This window comes from Oncorhynchus gorbuscha, unplaced genomic scaffold, assembly GCF_021184085.1.
Source record: "Oncorhynchus gorbuscha isolate QuinsamMale2020 ecotype Even-year unplaced genomic scaffold, OgorEven_v1.0 Un_scaffold_1152, whole genome shotgun sequence".
Lineage (NCBI taxonomy): Eukaryota > Metazoa > Chordata > Actinopteri > Salmoniformes > Salmonidae > Oncorhynchus > Oncorhynchus gorbuscha.
Window position 1 is genome coordinate 140001 of NW_025746018.1, and position 24802 is coordinate 164802.

The window sequence follows — 24802 nt, forward strand, 5'->3', positions numbered from 1 at the left end:
CGGGTCAGGCCTGGTGAATCTGTACGGGTCAGGCCTGGTGAATCTATTGGTCAGGCCTGGTGAATCTGTACTGGTCAGGCCTGGTTAATCTGTACTGGTCAGACATGAGCCGAACTGTTCTGGTCAGGCCAGGTGAATCTGTACTGGTCAGGCCTGGTGAATCTGTACTGGTCAGGCCTGGTGAATCTGTACTGGTCAGGCCTGGTTAATCTGTACTGGTCAGACATGAGCCGAACTGTTCTGGTCAGGCCTGGTGAATCTGTACGGGTCAGGCCTGATGAATCTACTGGTCAGGCCTGGTTAATCTGTACTGGTCAGGCCTGGTTAATCTGTACTGGTCAGGCCTGGTGAATCTGTACGGGTCAGGCCTGGTGAATCTGTACGGGTCAGGCCTGGTGAATCTGTACTGGTCAGGCCTGGTGAATCTGTACGGGTCAGGCCTGGTGAATCTACTGGTCAGGCCTGGTTAATCTGTACTGGTCAGGCCTGGTTAATCTGTACGGGTCAGGCCTGGTTAATCTGTATGGGTCAGGCCTGGTTAATCTGTACGGGTCAGGCCTGGTGAATCTACTGGTCAGGCCTGGTTAATCTGTACTGGTCAGGCCTGGTTAATCTGTACTGGTCAGGCCTGGTGAATCTGTACGGGTCAGGCCTGGTGAATCTGTACGGGTCAGGCCTGGTGAATCTGTACGGGTCAGGCCTGGTGAATCTATTGGTCAGGCCTGGTGAATCTGTACTGGTCAGGCCTGGTGAATCTGTACGGGTCAGGCCTGGTGAATCTACTGGTCAGGCCTGGTTAATCTGTACTGGTCAGGCCTGGTTAATCTGTACGGGTCAGGCCTGGTTAATCTGTATGGGTCAGGCCTGGTTAATCTGTACGGGTCAGGCCTGGTTAATCTGTACGGGTCAGGCCTGGTTAATCTGTACGGGTCAGGCCTGGTTAATCTGTACGGGTCAGGCCTGGTGAATCTACTGGTCAGGCCTGGTTAATCTGTACGGGTCAGTCAGGCCTGGTTGAATCTGTACTGGTCAGGCCTGGTGAATCTGTACTGGTCAGGCCTGGTTAATCTGTACTGGTCAGGCCTGGTTGATCTTTTCATATTGTACTTTTATGTAGTAACCTCTAACCCCCTCCTCCTCTGACCCCCTCCTCCCCTCCTCCTCTGACCCCCCCTCCTCCCCTCCTCCTCTGACCCCCTCCTCCCTCTAACCCCCCTCCCCTCCTCCTCTAACCCCCCCCCTCCCTCCTCCCTCTAACCCCCCTCCCTCCTCCTCTAACCCCCCTCCCTCCTCCTCTAACCCCCCCTCCCTCCTCCTCTAACCCCCCCCTCCCTCCTCCTCTAACCCCCCTCCCTCCTCCTCTAACCCCCTCCCTCCTCCTCTACCCCCCCACCCTTCCTCTAACCCCCACCCCACTTCCTCTAACCCCCCTCCCTCCTCCTCTAACCCCCCACCCCCCTCTAACCCCCCACCCCACCCCACTTCCTCTAACTCCCCCCACCCCACTTCCTCTAACTCCCCACCCCACCCCACTTCCTCTAACCCCCCACCCCACTTCCTCTAACCCCCCACCCCACTTCCTCTAACCCCCCACCCCACTTCCTCTAACCCCCCACCCCACTTCCTCTAACCCACCCCTCCTCCCCTCCCCCACCCCTCCTCTGACCCCCCCACCTCTCCTCCCCCACCCCTCCTCTCCTCCCCCACCCCTCCTCTGACTCCCCCACCCCTCCCCTCCTCCCCCACCCCAGACGTTCCTGGATGACAACGGAGCTCTGAACTGGCAGATATTTTACTGGATCGGTCAGGAAGCTACGCTGGATAAGAAGGCGGGGTCTGCCATCCACGCCCGTCAACCTCCGTAACTACCTGGGGGCGGAGTGCCGAACCATCAGAGAGGAGATGGGAGACGAGTCTGAGGAGTTCAGCGCTGTAGGTCCACACACACACACACACACACACACACACACACACACACACACACACACACACACACACACACACACACACACACACACACACACACACACACACACACACACACACACACACACACACACACACACACACACACACGGCCTGTAGAAAACCTTGCCAACTCTTCTGCCCCACCAGGTGTTTGAAAATGACATCTCCTACATTGAGGGGGACAGCCAGTGGCTTCTACACTGTGGAGGACACACACTATACTGTCAGGTAAGGAGGGGGACACACACTATACTGTCAGGTAAGGAGGGGGACACACACTATACTGTCAGGTAAGGAGGGGGACACACACTATACTGTCAGGTAAGGAGGGGGACACACTATACTGTCAGGTAAGGAGGGGGACACACTATACTGTCAGGTAAGGAGGGGGACACACACTATACTGTCAGGTAAGGAGGGGGACACACACTATACTGTCAGGTAAGGAGGGGGACACACTATACTGTCAGGTAAGGAGGGGGGACACACTATACTGTCAGGTAAGGAGGGGGTCACACACTATACTGTCAGGTAAGGAGGGGGGGACACACACTATACTGTCAGGTAAGGAGGGGGAGGGACACTATACTGTCAGGTAAGGAGGGGGGGACACACTATACTGTCAGGTAAGGAGGGGGGACACACTATACTGTCAGGTAAGGAGGGGGGACACACTATACTGTCAGGTAAGGAGGGGGGACACACTATACTGTCAGGTAAGGAGGGGGGGCACACTATACTGTCAGGTAAGGAGGGGGGCACACTATACTGTCAGGTAAGGAGGGGGGCACACTATACTGTCAGGTAAGGAGGGGGGCACACTATACTGTCAGGTAAGGAGGGGGGCACTATACTGTCAGGTAAGGAGGGGGGACACTATACTGTCAGGTAAGGAGGGGGACACACACACTATACTGTCAGGTAAGGAGGGAGGGGGCACACTATACTGTCAGGTAAGGAGGGGGGTGTGGGGGGTGTACAAACTCTAAGTGTGTGTGTGTGTGTGTGTGTGTGTGTGTGTGTGTGTGTGTGTGTTCCAGGTTGTATCGCGTTTATGGGAAGAAGAACATCCGTCTGGAGTCGGTTCCTCTGAAGGCCTCGTCCCTGGACCCACGGTGAGTTCTGTTGTCATGGAGATGGACAGTCTGTTTTAGCATGGACAGCACCATGGAGGGCTTTACAGACTGACAATACTGTTGTCATGGAGATGGATAGTCTGTTTTTGGTTCCTGGAGTTCTGTAGTTCTGTGTTCCTGTATTTCTGTAGTTCTAATGCTCTGTAGTTCTGTGTTCCTGTAGTTCTAATGGTCTGTGTTCCTGTAGTCCTAATGCTCTGTGTTCCTGTAGTCCTAATGCTCTGTGTTCCTGTAGTTCTAATGCTCTGTGTTCCTGTAGTTCTGTAGTTCTGTCTTCCTGTAGTTCTGTAGTTCTGTGTTCCTGTAGTTCTGTAGTTCTGTGTTTCTGTAGTTTTGTGTTCCTGTAGTTCTAATGCTCTGTGTTCCTGTAGGTTTGTCTTCCTGGTGGATACGGGTCTGGAGATTTTCATCTGGAGAGGAGCCAGCGCTACTCTGGCCGGTACCACTAAGGCCCGGTAACTAACACACACCAACGCTACTCTGGCCGGTACCACTAAGGCCCGGTAACTAACACACACCAACGCTACTCTGGCCGGTACCACTAAGGCCCGGTAACTAACACACACCAACACTACTCTGGCCGGTACCACTAAGGCCCGGTAACTAACACACACCATCGCTACTCTGGCCGGTACCACTAAGGCCCGGTAACTAACACACACCAATGCTACTCTGGCCGGTACCACTAAGGCCCGGTAACCAACACTACTCTGGCCGGTACCACTAAGGCCCGGTAACTAACACACACACCACTACTCTGGCCGGTACCACTAAGGCCCGGTAACTAACACACACCAACACTACTCTGGCCGGTACCACTAAGACCCGGTAACTAACACACACCACTACTCTGGCCGGTACCACTAAGGCCCGGTAACTAACACACACCATCACTACTCTGGCCGGTACCACTAAGACCCGGTAACTAACACACACCATCACTACTCTGGCCGGTACCACTAAGGCCCGGTGACTAACACACACCAACACTACTCTGGCCGGTACCACTAAGGCCCGGTGACTAACACACACCAACACTACTCTGGCCGGTACCACTAAGGCCCGGTGACTAACACACACCATCACTACTCTGGCCGGTACCACTAAGGCCCGGTAACTAACACACACCAACATTACTCTGGCCGGTACCACTAAGGCCCGGTAACTAACACACACCATCACTACTCTGGCCAGTACCACTAAGGCCCGGTAACTAACACACACCAACGCTACTCTGGCCGGTACCACTAAGGCCCGGTAACTAACACACACCAACACTACTCTGGCCGGTACCACTAAGGCCCGGTAACTAACACACACCATCACTACTCTGGCCGGTACCACTAAGGCCCGGTGACTAACACACACCAACACTACTCTGGCCGGTACCACTAAGGCCCGGTGACTAACACACACCAACACTACTCTGGCCGGTACCACTAAGGCCCGGTAACTAACACACACCAACACTACTCACAACTCTGGCCGGTACCACTAAGGTCCGGTGACTAACACACACCAACACTACTCTGGCCGGTACCACTAAGGCCCGGTGACTAACACACACCAACACTACTCTGGCCGGTACCACTAAGGCCCGGTGACTAACACACACCAACACTACTCTGGCCGGTACCACTAAGGCCCGGTGACTAACACACACCAACACTACTCTGGCCGGTACCACTAAGGCCCGGTGACTAACACACACCAACACTACTCTGGCCGGTACCACTAAGGCCCGGTGACTAACACACACCAACACTACTCTGGCCGGTACCACTAAGGCCCGGTAATTAACACACACCATCACTACTCACTACTCTGGCCGGTACCACTAAGGCCCGGTAACTAACACACACACCACTACTCTGGCCGGTACCACTAAGGCCCGGTAACTAACACACACCAACGCTACTCTGGCCGGTACCACTAAGGCCCGGTGACTAACACACACCAACACTACTCTGGCCGGTACCACTAAGGCCCGGTAACTACCACACATACAAACTGTGAAGTAAAATTTAGTCGGGGGCGTCGTCCGTTGAGTCGGGGGCGTCGTCCGTTGAGTCGGGGGCGTCGTCCGTTGAGTCGGGGGCGTCGTCCGTTGAGATGGGGGCGGAGCTATTGAATGTACAGTTCTAAACACCTCACTCTGGCGTTTTTGAATTTAAACTTTATTTACACAATAGGCACAGCGTCATCTGGGTTTGGCAGTCATTGTAGATGAGAATTAGATCTCCCAATTGGCACAGCGTCATCTGGGTTTGGCAGTCATTGTAGATGAGAATTAGATCTCCCAATTGGCACAGCGTCGTCTGGGTTTGGCAGTTATTGTAGATAAGAATTAGATCTCCCAATTGGCAGAACAGTGGGTTAACTGCCTTGTTCAGGGGAACAGTGGGTTAACTGCCTTGTTCAGGGGAACAGTGGGTTAACTGCCTTGTTCAGGGGAACAGTGGGTTAACTGCCTTGTTCAGGGGAACAGTGGGTTAACTGCCTTGTTCAGGGGAACAGTGGGTTAACTGCCTTGTTCAGGGGAACAGTGGGTTAACTGCCGCCTTGTTCAGGAGAACAGTGGGTTAACTGCCGCCTTGTTCAGGGAACAGTGGGTTAACTGCCGCCTTGTTCAGGGGAACAGTGGGTTAACTGCCGCCTTGTTCAGGGGAACAGTGGGTTAACTGCCGCCTTGTTCAGGGGAACAGTGGGTTAACTGCCGCCTTGTTCAGGGGAACAGTGGGTTAACTTCCGCCTTGTTCAGGGGAACAGTGGGTTAACTTCCGCCTTGTTCAGGGGAACAGTGGGTTAACTGCCGCCTTGTTCAGGGGAACAGTGGGTTAACTGCCGCCTTGTTCAGGGGAACAGTGGGTTAACTGCCGCCTTGTTCAGGGGAACAGTGGGTTAACTGCCGCCTTGTTCAGGGGAACAGTGGGTTAACTGCCGCCTTGTTCAGGGGAACAGTGGGTTAACTGCCGCCTTGTTCAGGGGAACAGTGGGTTAACTGCCGCCTTGTTCAGGGGAACAGTGGGTTAACTGCCGCCTTGTTCAGGGGAACAGTGGGTTAACTGCCGCCTTGTTCAGGGGAACAGTGGGTTAACTGCCGCCTTGTTCAGGGGAACAGTGGGTTAACTGCCGCCTTGTTCAGGGGAACAGTGGGTTAACTGCCGCCTTGTTCAGGGGAACAGTGGGTTAACTGCCGCCTTGTTCAGGGGAACAGTGGGTTAACTGCCGCCTTGTTCAGGGGAACAGTGGGTTAACTGCCGCCTTGTTCAGGGGAACAGTGGGTTAACTGCCGCCTTGTTCAGGGGAACAGTGGGTTAACTGCCGCCTTGTTCAGGGGAACAGTGGGTTAACTGCCGCCTTGTTCAGGGGAACAGTGGGTTAACTGCCGCCTTGTTCAGGGGAACAGTGGGTTAACTGCCGCCTTGTTCAGGGGAACAGTGGGTTAACTGCCGCCTTGTTCAGGGGAACAGTGGGTTAACTGCCGCCTTGTTCAGGGGAACAGTGGGTTAACTGCCGCCTTGTTCAGGGAACAGTGGGTTAACTGCCGCCTTGTTCAGGGGAACAGTGGGTTAACTGCCGCCTTGTTCAGGGGAACAGTGGGTTAACTGCCGCCTTGTTCAGGGGAACAGTGGGTTAACTGCCGCCTTGTTCAGGGGAACAGTGGGTTAACTGCCGCCTTGTTCAGGGGAACAGTGGGTTAACTGCCGCCTTGTTCAGGGGAACAGTGGGTTAACTGCCGCCTTGTTCAGGGGAACAGTGGGTTAACTGCCGCCTTGTTCAGGGGAACAGTGGGTTAACTGCCGCCTTGTTCAGGGGAACAGTGGGTTAACTGCCGCCTTGTTCAGGGGAACAGTGGGTTAACTGCCGCCTTGTTCAGGGGAACAGTGGGTTAACTGCCGCCTTGTTCAGGGGAACAGTGGGTTAACTGCCGCCTTGTTCAAATCAAATCAAATCAAATTTATTTATATAGCCCTTCGTACATCAGCTGATATCTCAAAGTGCTGTACAGAAACCCAGCCTAAAACCCCAAACAGCAAACAATGCAGGTGTAAAAGCACGGTGGCTAGGAAAAACTCCCTAGAAAGGCCAAAACCTAGGAAGAAACCTAGAGAGGAACCGGGCTATGTGGGGTGGCCAGTCCTCTTCTGGCTGTGCCGGGTAGAGATTATAACAGAACATGACCAAGATGTTCAAATGTTCATAAATGACCAGCATGGTCAAATAATAATAAGGCAGAACAGTTGAAACTGGAGCAGCAGCACAGTCAGATGGACTGGGGACAGCAAGGAGCCATCATGTCAGGTAGTCCTGGGGCACGGTCCTAGGGCTCAGGTCCTCCGAGAGAGAGAAAGAAAGAGAGAATTAGAGAGAGCATATGTGGGGTGGCCAGTCCTCTTCTGGCTGTGCCAGGTGGAGATTATAACAGAACGTGGCCAAGATGTTCAAATGTTCATAAATGACCAGCATGGTTGAATAATAGTAAGGCAGAACAGTTGAAACTGGAGCAGGAGCATGGCCAGGTGGACTGGGGACAGCAAGGAGTCCTCATGTCAGGTAGTCCTGGGACATGGTCCTAGGGCCCAGGCCAGTTGAAACTGGAGCAGCAGCATGGCCAGGTGGACTGGGGACAGCAAGGAGTCATCATGTCAGGTAGTCCTGGGGCATGGTTCTAGGGCTCAGGTCCTCCGAGAGAGAGAAAGAAAGAGAGAAGGAGAGAATTAGAGAACGCACACTTAGATTTACACAGGACACCGAATAGGACAGGAGAAGTACTCCAGATAAACAAACTGACCCTAGCCCCCCGACACATAAACTACTGCAGCATAAATACTGGAGGCTGAGACAGGAGGGGTCAGGAGACACTGTGGCCCCATCCGAGGACACCCCCGGACAGGGCCAAACAGGAAGGATATAACCCCACCCACTTTGCCAAAGCACAGCCCCCACACCACTAGAGGGAAATCTTCAACCACCAACTTACCATCCTGAGACAAGGCCGAGTATAGCCCACAAAGATCTCCGACACGGTACAACCCAAGGGGTGGGGAACCCAGACAGGCCGACCACAACAGTGAATCAACCCACCCAGGTGACGCATCCCCCAGGGACGGCACGAGAGAGCCCCAGCAAGCCAGTGACTCAGCCCCCGTAACAGGGTTAGAGGCAGAGAATCCCAGTGGAAAACGGGGAACCGGCCAGGCAGAGACAGCAAGGGCGGTTCGTTGCTCCAGAGCCTTTCCGTTCACCTTCCCACTCCTGGGCCAGACTACACTCAATCATATGACCCACTGAAGAGATGAGTCTTCAGTAAAGACTTAAAGGTTGAGACCGAGTTTGCGTCTCTGACATGGGTAGGCAGACCGTTCCATAAAAATGGAGCTCTATAGGAGAAAGCCCTGCCTCCAGCTGTTTGCTTAGAAATTCTAGGGACAATTAGGAGGCCTGCGTCTTGTGACCGTAGCGTACGTATAGGTATGTACGGCAGGACCAAATCAGAGAGGTAGGTAGGAGCAAGCCCATGTAATGCTTTGTAGGTTAGCAGTAAAACCTTGAAATCAGCCCTTGCTTTGACAGGAAGCCAGTGTAGAGAGGCTAGCACTGGAGTAATATGATCAAATTTTTTTTGGTTCTAGTCAGGATTCTAGCAGCCGTATTTAGCACTAACTGAAGTTTATTTAGTGCTTTATCCGGGTAGCCGGAAAATAGAGCATTGCAGTAGTCTAACCTAGAAGTGACAAAAGCATGGATTAATTTTTCTGCATCATTTTTGGACAGAAAGTTTCTGATTTTTGCAATGTTACGTAGATGGAAAAAAGCTGTCCTCGAAATGGTCTTGATATGTTCTTCAAAAGAGAGATCAGGGTCCAGAGTAACGCTGTTCAGGGGAACAGTGGGTTAACTGCCGCCTTGTTCAGGGGAACAGTGGGTTAACTGCCGCCTTGTTCAGGGGAACAGTGGGTTAACTGCCGCCTTGTTCAGGGGAACAGTGGGTTAACTGCCGCCTTGTTCAGGGGAACAGTGGGTTAACTGCCGCCTTGTTCAGGGGAACAGTGGGTTAACTGCCGCCTTGTTCAGGGGAACAGTGGGTTAACTGCCGCCTTGTTCAGGGGAACAGTGGGTTAACTGCCGCCTTGTTCAGGGGAACAGTGGGTTAACTGCCGCCTTGTTCAGGGGAACAGTGGGTTAACTGCCGCCTTGTTCAGGGGAACAGTGGGTTAACTGCCGCCTTGTTCAGGGGAACAGTGGGTTAACTGCCGCCTTGTTCAGGGGAACAGTGGGTTAACTGCCGCCTTGTTCAGGGGCATCTTGCAACCCTTTGGTTACAAGTCCAATGCTCTAACCACTAGGCTACCTACCTGCTACCTGGTGTGTGTGTTCGTGTGTGTGTGTGTGTGTTCGTGTGTGCCTGCCCATGAATGTCTCTGACTGTGTGTGTGTGTGTGTGTGTGTGTGTAGGCTGTTTGCAGAGAAGATCAATAAGAATGAGCGTAAGGGGAAGGCAGAGATCACCACCCTGCAGCAGAGTCAGGAACCTCCTAACTTCTGGGAGGTTCTGGGAGGACAACCTGAAGAGATACGCAAACACGTCCCTGATGACTTCACACCCGTACGACCCAAACTATACAAGGTACCCCCTGACCTCTGACCCCTCACCTCTAATCAGACACGTCCCTGATGACTTCACACCGTACGACCCAAACTATACAAGGTACCCCTGACCTCTGACCCCTCACCTCTAATCAGACACGTCCCTGATGACTTCACACTGCATTACGACCCAAACTATACAAGGTACCCCCTGACCTCTGACCCTCACCTCTAATCAGACATGTCCCTGATGACTTCACACCTGTATGACCCAAACTATACAAGGTACCCCTGACCTCTGACCCTCACCTCTAATCAGACACGTCCCTGATGACTTACCACCCGTACGACCCAAACTATACAAGGTACCCCTGACCTCTGACCTCTAATCAGACACGTCCCTGATGACTTCACACCCGTACGACCCAAACTATACAAGGGTACCCTCTGACCCCTGACCTCTAATCAGACACGTCCCTGATGACTTCACACCCATATGACCCAAACTATACAAACACCTGGCCCCTGACATCTAATTATTTCGTTGGGTCTGGGCTAATGTTGTCTAGGTGGGTCTGGGCTAATGTTGTCTAGGTGGGTCTGGGCTAATGTTGTCTAGGGGGTCTGGGCTAATGTTGTCTAGGGGGTCTGGGCTAATGTTGTTGTCTAGGGGGTCTGGGCTAATGTTGTTGTCTAGGGGGTCTGGGCTAATGTTGTTGTCTAGGGGGTCTGGGCTAATGTTGTCTAGGGGGTCTGGGCTAATGTTGTCTAGGGGTCTGGGCTAATGTTGTCTAGGGGGTTTGGGCTAATGTTGTCTAGGGGGTCTGGGCTAATGTTGTCTAGGGGGTCTGGGCTAATGTTGTCTAGGTGGGTCTGGGCTAATGTTGTCTAGGTGGGTCTGGGCTAATGTTGTCTAGGTGGGTCTGGGCTAATGTTGTCTAGTTGGGTCTGGGCTAATGTTGTCTAGGTGGGTCTGGGCTAATGTTGTCTAGGGGGTCTGGGCTAATGTTGTCTAGGGGGTCTGGGCTAATGTTGTTGTCTAGGGGGTCTGGGCTAATGTTGTTGTCTAGGGGGTCTGGGCTAATGTTGTTGTCTAGGGGAGGTCTGGGCTAATGTTGTTGTCTAGGGGGGTCTGGGCTAATGTTGTTGTCTAGGGGGGTCTGGGCTAATGTTGTTGTCTAGGGGGGTCTGGGCTAATGTTGTTGTCTAGGGGGGTCTGGGCTAATGTTTTTGTTTAGGTGGGTCTGGGTCTGGGCTAACGTTTTTGTTTAGGTGGGTCTGGGCTAACGTTGTTGTCTAGGTGGGTCTGGGCTAACGTTGTTGTCTAGGTGGGTCTGGGCTAACGTTGTTGTCTAGGTGGGTCTGGGCTAACGTTGTTGTCTAGGTGGGTCTGGGCTAACGTTGTTGTCTAGGTGGGTCTGGGCTAATGTTGTTGTCTAGGTGGGTCTGGGCTAATGTTGTTGTCTAGGTGGGTCTGGGCTAATGTTGTTGTCTAGGTGGGTCTGGGCTAATGTTGTTGTCTAGGTGGGTCTGGGCTAATGTTGTTGTCTAGGTGGGTCTGGGCTAATGTTGTTGTCTAGGTGGGTCTGGGCTAATGTTGTCTAGGTGGGTCTGGGCTAATGTTGTCTAGGTGGGTCTGGGCTAATGTTGTTGTCTAGGTGGGTCTGGGCTAATGTTGTTGTCTAGGTGGGTCTGGGCTAATGTTGTTGTCTAGGTGGGTCTGGGCTAATGTTGTTGTCTAGGTGGGTCTGGGCTAATGTTGTTGTCTAGGTGGGTCTGGGCTAATGTTGTTGTCTAGGTGGGTCTGGGCTAATGTTGTTGTCTAGGTGGGTCTGGGCTAATGTTGTTGTCTAGGTGGGTCTGGGCTAATGTTGTTGTCTAGGTGGGTCTGGGCTAATGTTGTTGTCTAGGTGGGTCTGGGCTAATGTTGTTGTCTAGGTGGGTCTGGGCTAATGTTGTTGTCTAGGTGGGTCTGGGCTAATGTTGTTGTCTAGGTGGGTCTGGGCTAATGTTGTTGTCTAGGTGGGTCTGGGCTAATGTTGTTGTCTAGGTGGGTCTGGGCTAATGTTGTTGTCTAGGTGGGTCTGGGCTAATGTTGTTGTCTAGGTGGGTCTGGGCTAATGTTGTCTAGGTGGGTCTGGGCTAATGTTGTTGTCTAGGTGGGTCTGGGCTAATGTTGTCTAGGTGGGTCTGGGCTAATGTTGTCTAGGTGGGTCTGGGCTAATGTTGTCTAGGTGGGTCTGGGCTAACGTTGTTGTCTAGGTGGGTCTGGGCTAACGTTGTCTAGGTGGGTCTGGGCTAACGTTGTCTAGGTGGGTCTGGGCTAACGTTGTTGTCTAGGTGGGTCTGGGCTAACGTTGTTGTCTAGGTGGGTCTGGGCTAACGTTGTTGTCTAGCTGGGTCTGGGCTAACGTTGTTGTCTAGCTGGGTCTGGGCTAACGTTGTTGTCTAGCTGGGTCTGGGCTAACGTTGTTGTCTAGCTGGGTCTGGGCTAACGTTGTTGTCTAGGTGGGTCTGGGCTAACGTTGTTGTCTAGGTGGGTCTGGGCTAACGTTGTTGTCTAGGTGGGTCTGGGCTAACGTTGTTGTCTAGGTGGGTCTGGGCTAACGTTGTTGTCTAGGTGGGTCTGGGCTAACGTTGTTGTCTAGGTGGGTCTGGGCTAACGTTGTTGTCTAGGTGAGTCTGGGCTAACGTTGTTGTCTAGGTGGGTCTGGGCTAACGTTGTTGTCTAGGTGGGTCTGGGCTAACGTTGTTGTCTAGGTGGGTCTGGGCTAACGTTGTTGTCTAGGTGGGTCTGGGCTAACGTTGTTGTCTAGGTGGGTCTGGGCTAACGTTGTTGTCTAGGTGGGTCTGGGCTAACGTTGTTGTCTAGGTGGGTCTGGGCTAACGTTGTTGTCTAGGTGGGTCTGGGCTAATGTTGTCTAAGGGGGTCTGGGCTAATGTTGTTGTCTAGGGGGTCTGGGCTAATGTTGTCTAGGGGGTCTGGGCTAATGTTGTTGTCTAGGGGGTCTGGGCTAATGTTGTCTAGCTGGGTCTGGGCTAATGTTGTCTAGGGGGTCTGGGCTAATGTTGTCTAGGGGGTCTGGGCTAATGTTGTTGTCTAGGGGGTTTGGGCTAATGTTGTTGTCTAGGGGGTTTGGGCTAATGTTGTTGCCTAGGCGGGTCTGGGCTAATGTTGTTGTTGTTGTTGTTGTTTAGGTGGGTCTGGGTTAATGTTGTTGTTGTTGTTTAGGTGGGTCTGGGTTAATGTTGTTGTTGTCTAGGTGGGTCTGGGCTAATGTTGTTGTCTAGGGGGGTTTGGGCTAATGTTGTCTAGGGGGGTCTGGGCTAATGTTGTCTAGGTGGGTCTGGGTTAATGTTGTTGTTGTCTAGGTGGGTCTGGGCTAATGTTGTTTAGGTGGGTCTGGGTTAATGTTGTTGTCTAGGTGGGTCTGGGCTAATGTTGTTGTCTAGGTGGGTCTGGGTAATGTTGTTGTTGTTTAGGTGGGTCTGGGTAATGTTGTTGTTGTTTAGGTGGGTCTGGGTTAATGTTGTTGTCTAGGTGGGTCTGGGCTAATGTTGTTGTCTAGGTGGGTCTGTGTCTGGGCTAATGTTGTTGTTGTTTAGGTGGGTCTGGGTAATGTTGTTTAGGTGGGTCTGGGCTAATGTTGTTGTTGTTGTTGTTGTTTAGGTGGGTCTGGGTTAATGTTGTTGTTGTTGTTTAGGTGGGTCTGGGTTAATGTTGTTGTTGTCTAGGTGGGTCTGGGCTAATGTTGTTGTCTAGGGGGGTTTGGGCTAATGTTGTCTAGGGGGGTCTGGGCTAATGTTGTCTAGGTGGGTCTGGGTTAATGTTGTTGTTGTCTAGGTGGGTCTGGGCTAATGTTGTTTAGGTGGGTCTGGGTTAATGTTGTTGTCTAGGTGGGTCTGGGCTAATGTTGTTGTCTAGCTGGGTCTGGGTTAATGTTGTTGTCTAGGTGGGTCTGGGTAATGTTGTCTAGGTGGGTCTGGGCTAATGTTGTTGTCTAGGTGGGTCTGGGTTAATGTTGTTGTTGTTTAGGTGGGTCTGGGCTAATGTTGTTGTCTAGGTGGGTCTGGGTAATGTTGTCTAGGTGGGTCTGGGCTAATGTTGTTGTCTAGGTGGGTCTGGGTTAATGTTGTTGTTGTTTAGGTGGGTCTGGGCTAATGTTGTTGTTTAGGTGGGTCTGGGCTAATGTTGTTGTTGTTGTTGTTTAGGTGGGTCTGGGTCTGGGATATCTGGAGCTCCCTCAAATCAACTACAAGCTGTCAGTGGAACACAAAGAGAAGGTCAAACTGGACAAACTGCCGGACCTACGACTGGTAACTATGGTGTAACTATGGTGTAACTATGGTGTAACTATGGTGTAACTATGGTGTAACTATGGGGTAACTATGGGGTAACTATGGGGTAACTATGGGGTAACTATGGTGTAGTTAAACTGTGTAACCTGTTCTGTTATAATCAGTCTCTGTCGGTCTGTCTCTCTCTCATCTCTGTGTCTCTAGCTCCAGACCCTGCTGAACACTAAAGGAGTGTATGTCTCTCTCTCATCTCTGTGTCTCTAGCTCCAGACCCTGCTGGACACTAAAGGAGTGTATGTCTCTCTCTCATCTCTGTGTCTCTAGCTCCAGACCCTGCTGGACACTAAAGGAGTGTATGTCTCTCTCTCATCTCTGTGTCTCTAGTTCCAGACCCTGCTGGACACTAAAGGAGTGTATGTCTCTCTCTCATCTCTGTGTCTCTAGCTCCAGACCCTGCTGAACACTAAAGGAGTGTATGTCTCTCTCTCATCTCTGTGTCTCTAGCTCCAGACCCTGCTGGACACTAAAGGAGTGTATGTCTCTCTCTCATCTCTGTGTCTCTAGCTCCAGACCCTGCTGGACACTAAAGGAGTGTATGTCTCTCTCTCATCTCTGTGTCTCTAGCTCCAGACCCTGCTGGACACTAAAGGAGTGTATGTCTCTCTCTCATCTCTGTGTCTCTAGCTCCAGACCCTGCTGGACACTAAAGGAGTGTATGTCTCTCTCTCATCTCTGTGTCTCTAGTTCCAGACCCTGCTGGACACTAAAGGAGTGTATGTCTCTCTCTCATCTCTGTGTCTCTAGCTCCAGACCCTGCTGAACACTAAAGGAGTGTATGTCTCTCTCTCATCTCTGTGTCTCTAGCTCCAGACCCTGCTGGACACTAAAGGAGTGTATGTCTCTCTCGCTCATCTCTGTGTCTCTAGCTCCAGACCCTGCTGGACACTAAAGGAGTGTATGTCTCTCTCTCATCTCTGTGTCTCTAGCTCCAGACCCTGCTGGACACTAAAGGAGTGTATGTCTCTCTCTCTCATCTCTGTGTCTCTAGCTCCAGACCCTGCTGGACACTAAAGGAGTGTGTGTCTCTCTCTCATCTCTGTGTCTCTAGCTCCAGACCCTGCTGGACACTAAAGGAGTGTATGTCTCTCTCTCATCTCTGTGTCTCTAGTTCCAGACCCTGCTGGACACTAAAGGAGTGTATGTCTCTCTCTCATCTCTGTGTCTCTAGCTCCAGACCCTGCTGGACACTAAAGGAGTGTATGTCTCTCTCTCATCTCTGTGTCTCTAGCTCCAGACCCTGCTGGACACTAAAGGAGTGTATGTCTCTCTCTCATCTCTGTGTCTCTAGTTCCAGACCCTGCTGGACACTAAAGGAGTGTATGTCTCTCTCTCATCTCTGTGTCTCTAGCTCCAGACCCTGCTGGACACTAAAGGAGTGTATGTCTCTCTCTCATCTCTGTGTCTCTAGCTCCAGACCCTGCTGGACACTAAAGGAGTGTATGTCTCTCTCATCTCTGTGTCTCTAGCTCCAGACCCTGCTGGACACTAAAGGAGTGTATGTCTCTCTCGCTCATCTCTGTGTCTCTAGCTCCAGACCCTGCTGGACACTAAAGGAGTGTATGTCTCTCTCTCATCTCTGTGTCTCTAGCTCCAGATCCTGCTGGACACTAAAGGAGTGTATGTCTCTCTCTCATCTCTGTGTCTCTAGCTCCAGACCCTGCTGGACACTAAAGGAGTGTATGTCTCTCTCTCATCTCTGTGTCTCTAGTTCCAGACCCTGCTGGACACTAAAGGAGTGTATGTCTCTCGCTCATCTCTGTGTCTCTAGCTCCAGACCCTGCTGGACACTAAAGGAGTGTATGTCTCTCTCTCATCTCTGTGTCTCTAGCTCCAGACCCTGCTGGACACTAAAGGAGTGTATGTCTCTCTCTCATCTCTGTGTCTCTAGTTCCAGACCCTGCTGGACACTAAAGGAGTGTATGTCTCTCTCTCATCTCTGTGTCTCTAGCTCCAGACCCTGCTGGACACTAAAGGAGTGTATGTCTCTCTCTCATCTCTGTGTCTCTAGCTCCAGACCCTGCTGGACACTAAAGGAGTGTACATCCTGGACTGTCTGTCTGATGTGTTTATCTGGATCGGGAGGAAGTCTCCTCGTCTGGTGAGAGCAGCCGCCCTGAAGCTAGGACAGGAAGTCTGCACTATGCTGCACCGCCCCAAACACGCTACTGTTACCAGGAACCTGGAGGGGACAGAGTGTCAGGTAGGCAGATACCCTCCTGGAGGTTTTAACTCCAACCTTGTTCCTGGAGAGAACCCCTCCTGGAGGTTTTAACTCTAACCCTGTTCCTGGAGAGGGAACCCCTCCTGGAGGTTTTAACTCTAACCCTGTTCCTGGAGAGATACCCTCCTGTAGGTTTTAACTCTAACCCTGTTCCTGGAGAGATACCCTCCTGTAGGTTTTAACTCTAACCCTGTTCCTGGAGAGAGAATCCCTCCTGTAGGTTTTAACTCCAACCCTGTTCCTGGAGAGAGACCCTCCTGGAGGTTTTAACTCCTACCCTGTTCCTGGAGAGAGACCCTCCGGGAGGTTTTAACTCCTACCCTGTTCCTGGAGAGAGAACCCCTCCTGGAGGTTTTAACTCCAACCCTGTTCCTGGAGACATACCCTCCTGGAGGTTTTAACTCCAACCCTGTTCCTGGAGAGAGACCCTCCTGTAGGTTTTAACTCCTACCCTGTTCCTGGAGAGAGAACCCCTCCTGGAGGTTTTAACTCCAACCCTGTTCCTGGAGAGATACCCTCCTGTAGGTTTTAACTCCAACCCTGTTCCTGGAGAGATACCCTCCTGTAGGTTTTAACTCCAACCCTGTTCCTGGAGACATACCCTCCCCATTGTGTGTGTGGGGTACAGAGATGAGGTAGTCATTGTATGTGTGGGGTACTGAGATGAGGTAGTCATTGTATGTGTGGGGTACTGAGATGAGGTAGTCATTGTCTGTGTGGGGTACAGAGATGAGGTAGTCATTGTATGTGTGGGGTACAGAGATGAGGTAGTCATTGTATGTGTGGGGTACAGAGATGAGGTAGGTAGTCATTGTATGTGTGGGGTACTGAGATGAGGTAGTCATTGTATGTGTGGGGTACTGAGATGAGGTAGTCATTGTATGTGTGGGGTACTGAGATGAGGTAGTCATTGTATGTGTGGGGTACTGAGATGAGGTAGTCATTGTATCTGTGTGGGGTACAGAGATGAGGTAGTCATTGTATGTGTGGGGTACAGAGATGAGGTAGTCATTGTATGTGTGGGGTACAGAGATGAGGTAGTCATTGTATGTGTGGGGTACAGAGATGAGGTAGTCATTGTATGTGTGGGTAGTACTGAGATGAGGTAGTCATTGTATGTGTGGGGTACAGAGATGAGGTAGTCATTGTATGTGTGGGGTACAGAGATGAGGTAGTCATTGTATGTGTGGGGTACAGAGATGAGGTAGTCATTGTATGTGTGGGGTACTGAGATGAGGTAGTCATTGTATGTGTGGGGTACAGAGATGAGGTAGTCATTGTATGTGTGGGGTACAGAGATGAGGTAGTCATTGTCTGTGTGGGGTACAGAGATGAGGTAGTCATTGTATGTGTGGGGTACAGAGATGAGGTAGTCATTGTATGTGTGGGGTACAGAGATGAGGTAGTCATTGTCTGTGTGGGGTACTGAGATGAGGTAGTCATTGTCTGTGTGGGGTACTGAGATGAGGTAGTCATTGTGTGTGTGGGGTACAGAGATGAGGTAGTCATTGAAACATCATGTTAAACACTATATATATACATTATTATTGCACACAGAGTGAGTCCATGCATCAACGAAGCCTTTTCTTGTGGCTGAGATCCCGTTAACGGGATCGTTATGACAACAGCCAGTGAAAGTGCAGGGCGCCAAATTCAAAACAACAGAAATCTCATAATCAAATATTCCTCAAATATACATGTATCTTATACCGTTTTAAAGGTAATCTTGTTGTTAATCCCACCACAGTGTCCGATTTCAAATATGCTTTACAGCGAAAGCACCACAAACAATTATGTTAGGTCACCACCAAGTCACAGAATGAATAAACAGCCGTTTTTCCAGCCAAAGAGAGGAGTCACAAAAGCACAAATGGAGATAAAATGAATCACTAACCTTTGATGATCTTCATCAGATGGCACTCATAGGACTTCATGTTACACAATACATGTATGTTTTAATTGATCAAATGCATATTTATATTTTGCATAGCCACATCGATTCAACAGAAATACTCATCATAAATGTAGATGATAATGCAAGTTATACACATGGAATTATAGATTTACCTCTCCTTAATGCAACCGCTGTGTCAGATTTTTAAAAAACTTTACGAAAAAAGCAAACCATGCAATAATCTGAGACGGCACTCAGAGAAATAATGAAATTAGCCGCGATGTCAACAGAAATCAGAAATTTCATGATAAATATTCCCATACCTTTGATGATCTTCATCAGAATGCACTCACAGGAATCCTAGTTCCACAATAAATGCTTGATTTGTTCGACAATGTCCATTATTTATGTCCAAGTAGCTACTTTTGTTAGCGCGGTAGGTAAATAAATCCAAACGCTCCAAGGTTGAGCATTACTTCAGACAAAAAGTTATATTACAGGTCGAAGAAACATGTCAAACTAAGTATAGAATCAATCATTAGGATGTTTTTATCATAAATCTTCAATAAAGTTCCAACTGGAGAATTCCTTTCTGTCTCTCTCTCTCTCTCTCTCTCTCTCTGTCTCTCTGTCTCCTTCTGTCTGTCTCTCGGTCTCTCTCGTTCTCTCGTTCTCTCTGTCTGTCTGTCTGTCTGTCTGTCTGTCTGTCTGTCTGTCTGTCTGTCTGTCTGTCTGTCTGTGTGTCTGTGTGTCTGTGTGTCTGTGTGTCTGTGTGTCTGTGTGTCTGTGTGTCTGTGTCTCTGTGTCTCTCTGTCTGTGTCTCTCTGTCTGTGTCTCTCTGTCTGTGTCTCTCTGTCTGTGTCTCTCTGTCTGTGTCTCTCTGTGTGTCTGTCTGTCTGTCTGTGTCTGTGTGTCTCTGTGTGTCTGTGTCTGTGTGTCTCTGTCTGTGTCTCTCTGTCTCTCTCTGTCTGTGTCTCTCTGTCTCTCTCTGTCTGTGTCTCTCTGTCTGTGTCTCTCTGTCTGTGTCTCTCTGTCTGTGTCTCTCTGTCTGTGTCTCTCTGTCTGTGTCTCTCTGTCTGTGTCTCTCTGTCTGTGTCTCTCTGTCTGTGTCTCTTTCTCCAGGTGTTTAAGTCTAAGTTTCAGAACTGGGATGATGTCCTGAAGGTGGACTACACCAGAGCAGCTGAGAGTGTAGAGCAACAGCAAGGATTACAGGGGAAGGTGAGTAACATGACCTGTTGTGTAGGGGTGTATGCTAGCTATCAACTAGCTTGGTGTAGGGGTGTATGCAAGCTATCAACTAGCTTGGTGTAGGGGTGTATGCTAGCTATCAACTAGCTTGGTGTAGGGGTGTATGCTAGCTATCAACTAGCTTGGTGTAGGGGTGTATGCTAGCTATCAACTAGCTTGGTGTAGGGTGTATGCTAGCTAGCTCCCTCTATCAACTAGCTTGGTGTAGGGGTGTATGCTAGCTATCAACAAGCTTGGTGTAGGGGTGTATGCTAGCTAGCTCCTCTATCAACTAGCTTGGTGTAGGGGTGTATGCTAGCTATCAACAAGCTTGGTGTAGGGGTGTATGCTAGCTAGCTCCCTCTATCAACTAGCTTGGTGTAGGGGTGTATACTACCTAGCTACAGGGGAAGGTGAGTAACATGACCTGTTGTGTTGGGGGTATGCTAGCTAGCTTCCTCTAGCAACTAGCTTGGTGTAGGGGGTATGCTAGTTAGCTAGCAACTAGTTTGGTGTAGCTCTTCTAATGATCCTTTACTTTGCTACTTGATGGTGCCTTAACTCTTGATCTTTAACCCTGACCCCTAACTCTAACCCTTCCATCTGTGAGTAACTCTTGACCTTAACTCTGACCCCTAACTCTAACCCTGGAATTCCCCAGGGCAGCTGTCTAGGCCCCTACTGGTAGAATTAGAATTCCCCAGGGCAGCTGTCTAGGTCCCCTACTGGTAGAATTAGGAATTCCCCAGGGCAGCTGTCTAGGTCCCCTACTGGTAGAATTAGGAATTCCCCAGGGCAGCTGTCTAGGTCCCCTACTGGTAGAATTAGGAATTCCCAGGGCAGCTGTCTAGGTCCCCTACTGGTAGAATTAGGAATTCCCCAGGGCAGCTGTCTAGGTCCCCTACTGGTAGAATTAGGAATTCCCCAGGGCAGCTGTCTAGGTCCCCTACTGGTAGAATTAGGAATTCCCCAGGGCAGCTGTCTAGGCCCCCTACTGGTAGAATTAGGAATTCCCCAGGGCAGCTGTCTAGGTCCCCTACTGGTAGAATTAGGAATTCCCCAGGGCAGCTGTCTAGGCCCCTACTGGTAGAATTAGGAATTCCCCAGGGCAGCTTTCTAGGCCCCTTTGACTTGTTTCTATCTTTGCTAATGACCTGCCACTGGCTTTGAGGAAAGCCCTTTAGTACCATGCAGACAGGGAGCCTTTCTCATGTTTGGATCCTGATTGGTGGATTCAAATGAAGTCTTTAACATGTGTGACCTGTCTTGTCTGTCTCAGGTCAAGAAGGATGCTGAGAAGAAAGACGAGATGAAGGCTGACCTCACCGCCCTCTTCCTCCCCAGACAACCCCCCATGGTCCTCACTGAGGTAAACAGCCCTCTTCCTCCCCAGACAACCCCCCCATGGTCCTCACTGAGGTAAACAGCCCTCTTCCTCCCCAGACAACCCCCCATGGTCCTCACTGAGGTAAACACCTCACCGCTCTCTTCCTCCCCAGACAACCCCCCATGGTCCTCACTGAGGTTAACAGCCCTCTTCCTCCCCAGACAACCCCCATGGTCCTCACTGAGGTAAACAGTCCTCTTCCTCCCCAGACAACCCCCATGGTCCTCACTGAGGTAAACAGCCCTCTTCCTCCCCAGACAACCCCCCCATGGTCCTCACTGAGGTAAACAGCCCTCTTCCTCCCCAGACAACCCCCATGGTCCTCACTGAGGTAAACAGCCCTCTTCCTCCCCAGACAACCCCCATGGCCCTCACTGAGGTAAACACCTCACAGCCCTCTTCCTCCCCAGACAACCCCCATGGTCCTCACTGAGGTAAACAGCCCCTCTTCCTCCCCAGACAACCCCCCCCCCCCCATGGTCCTCACTGAGGTAAACAGCCCTCTTCCTCCCCAGACAACCCCCCCATGGTCCTCACTGAGGTAAACAGTCCTCTTCCTCCCCAGACAACCCCCCCATGGTCCTCACTGAGGTAAACAGCTCTCTTCCTCCCCAGACAACCCCCCCATGGTCCTCACTGAGGTAAACAGCCCTCTTCCTCCCCAGACAACCCCCCCCATGGTCCTCACTGAGGTAAACAGCCCTCTTCCTCCCCAGACAACCCCCCATGGTCCTCACTGAGGTAAACAGCCCTCTTCCTCCCCAGACAACCCCCCCATGGTCCTCACTGAGGTAAACAGCCCTCTTCCTCCCCAGACAACCCCCCATGGTCCTCACTGAGGTAAACACCTCACAGCCCTCTTCCTCCCCAGACAACCCCCCATGGCCCTCACTGAGGTAAACACCTCACAGCTCTTCCTCCCCAGACAACCCCCCATGGCCCTCACTGAGGTAAACAGCCCTCTTCCTCCCCAGACAACCCCCATGGCCCTAAACATTAGCTGGTGTGTAATCTCTGGTTCTTGGTAAAGGCAGTTGATTCAGCCCCCTCTGTTGTAGGTAGGGGCAGTTGATTCAGATGCCCTCTGTTGGAGGTAGGGGCAGTTGATTCAGCCCCCCTCTGTTGGAGGTTGGGGCAGTTGATTCAGATGCCCTCTGTTGGAGAGAGGGGCAGTTGATTCAGATGCCCTCTGTTGGAGAGGGGCAGTTGATTCAGATGCCCTCTGTTGGAGATAGGGGCAGTTGATTCAGCCCCCTCTGTTGGAGGTTGGGGCAGTTGATTCAGATGCCCTCTGTTGGAGAGAGGGGCAGTTGATTCAGATGCCCTCTGTTGGAGGTTGGGGCAGTTGATTCAGATGCCCTCTGTTGGAGGTCGGGGCAGTTGATTCAGATGCCCTCTGTTGGAGAGAGGGGCAGTTGATTCAGATGCCCCGTGCACGTTCCCATTTTGAACCACTTCATGTGTCTGAAGGTACAATCTCCGCCAGCCGTCTGGCCCAGAGAACAAATCAGATCACTTTTTGGCCTACCTCTGGCCAATCGGATAGCTCAGATCATGGTGTCTGCAGCCTCCAGCAGACCACAGTGACGTGGATGACATCACAGAACCAGGATGAGAGACTGTCAGCGAACACAGCCGCTGTTTTTAGGACTTGATGTTTCAACGTCGTCTTCAGCGCTGTCAACACTATTCACCCTAAAACCCCGTCTCTCCTTGTCGCTGGTGCTACAGAGCGGATCCATAGGAATGTGTTGTTATTAGTGGCAGCTTTTTCATGTTCCCTCTTCTTCCCTCTCCTTCCTCTTCCTCTCTCCCTCCTCCTCCTCCTCTCTCTCCCCCTCCTCCTCTCTCCCCCTCTCTCCCCCTCTCTCTCCCCTCCCTCTCTCCCCCTCTCCCCCCCTCCTCTCTCTCCCCCTCCTCCTCTCCCTCTCTCCCTCCTCTCTCCCCCTCCTCTCTCCCCTCCTCTCTCTCCCCTCTCTCTCTCTCCCCCTCCTCTCTCTCCCCCTCCTCTCTCTCCTCCCCCTCCTCTCTCCCCCCTCTCTCCTCCCCCTCTCTCCCTCCTCTCTCTCCCCCTCCTCTCTCCCCCTCCCTCTCTCTCCCCTCCTCTCTCTCTCCCTCCTCTCTCTCTCCCTCCTCTCTCCCCCCCTCTCTCCCCCTCCTCTCTCTCCCCCTCCTCTCTCTCCCCCTCCTCTCTCTCCCCTCCTCTCTCTCCTCCTCTCTCTCTCTCTCTCTCTCCCTCCTCTCTCTCCCCCTCCTCTCTCCCCCTCCTCTCTCTCCCCCTCCCTCTCTCCCCCTCCTCTCTCTCCCTCCTCTCTCTCTCCTCTCTCTCCCCTCCTCTCCTCCTCCTCCTCTCTCCCCTCCTCTCTCTCCCCTCCTCCTCTCTCCTCTCCTCCTCCTCTCTCTCCCCCTCCTCTCTCTCCCCTCCTCCTCTCTCCCCCCTCCTCCCCTCCCCCTCCCCCTCCCCCCCCCCCCAGGCAGAGCAGATGATGGAGGAGTGGAATGAGGATCTGGATGGAATGGAGGGATTCGTGTTGGAGGGGAAGAAGTTTGCTCGTCTGCCGGAGGAGGAGTTTGGACACTTCCACACACAGGACTGTTACGTCTTCCTGTGCAGGTACACACCACACCACACCACCACCACACACCACCACACCACACCACCACACCACCACACCACCACACACCACCACACCACCACACACCACCACACACCACCACACCACCACACACCACCACACCACCACACACCACACCACCACACACCACCACCACACCACAGCACCACACCACCACACCACCACACACCACCACACCACCACACCACACCACACCACACCACACCACCACCACACACCACCACCACACCACCACCACACCACCACAACACACCACCACACCACACCACCACACACCACCACACACCACCACACACCACCACACCACACCACACACCACCACACCACACACCACCACACCACCACACCACACCACACACCACACACCACCACACCACTTCCACACACACACACCACTCACACTCAGACAGACAGAGAGGACTGTGGGTCTGTCTCAGAGGACTGTGGGTCTGTCTCAGGACTGTGGGTCTGTCTCAGGACTGTGGGTCTGTCTCAGGACTGGGGTCTGTCTCAGGACTGTGGGTCTGTCTCAGGACTGGGGTCTGTCTCAGGACTGGGGTCTGTCTCAGGACTGTGGGTCTGTCTCAGGACTGGGGGTCTGTCTCAGGAGTAGGAGGACTGGGGGTCTGTCTCAGGACTGGGGGTCTGTCTCAGGACTGTAGGAGGACTGGGGGTCTGTCTCAGGACTGGGGGTCTGTCTCAGGACTGTAGGAGGACTGGGGGTCTGTCTCAGGACTGGGGGTCTGTCTCAGGACTGGGGGTCTGTCTCAGGACTGGGGGTCTGTCTCAGGACTGGGGGTCTGTCTCAGGACTGTGGGTCTGTCTCAGGACTGTGGGTCTGTCTCAGGACTGTGGGAGGACTGTGGGTCTGTCTCAGGACTGTAGGAGGACTGTGGGTCTGTCTCAGGACTGTAGGAGGACTGTGGGTCTGTCTCAGGACTGTAGGAGGACTGTGGGTCTGTCTCAGGACTGAAGGAGGACTGTGGGTCTGTCTCAGGACTGTAGGAGGACTGTAGGTCTGTCTCAGGACTGTAGGTCTGTCTCAGGACTGTGGGTCTGTCTCAGGACTGTAGGTCTGTCTCAGGACTGTAGGTCTGTCTCAGGACTGTAGGTCTGTCTCAGGACTGTGGGTCTGTCTCAGGACTGTAGGAGGACTGTGGGTCTGTCTCAGGACTGTAGGAGGACTGTGGGTCTGTCTCAGGACTGTAGGAGGACTGTGGGTCTGTCTCAGGACTGTAGGAGGACTGTGGGTCTGTCTCAGGACTGTAGGAGGACTGTGGGTCTGTCTCAGGACTGTAGGAGGACTGTGGGTCTGTCTCAGGACTGTAGGAGGACTGTGGGTCTGTCTCAGGACTATGGGAGGACTGTGGGTCTGTCTCA

The 24802-nt window shown here is 52.1% G+C and overlaps 1 pseudogene; it reads left to right on the forward strand.

The window, feature by feature from the left end:
* Positions 1–24802, forward strand: part of LOC124021630 — a 69565-nt pseudogene that overhangs the window by 32564 nt on the left and 12199 nt on the right.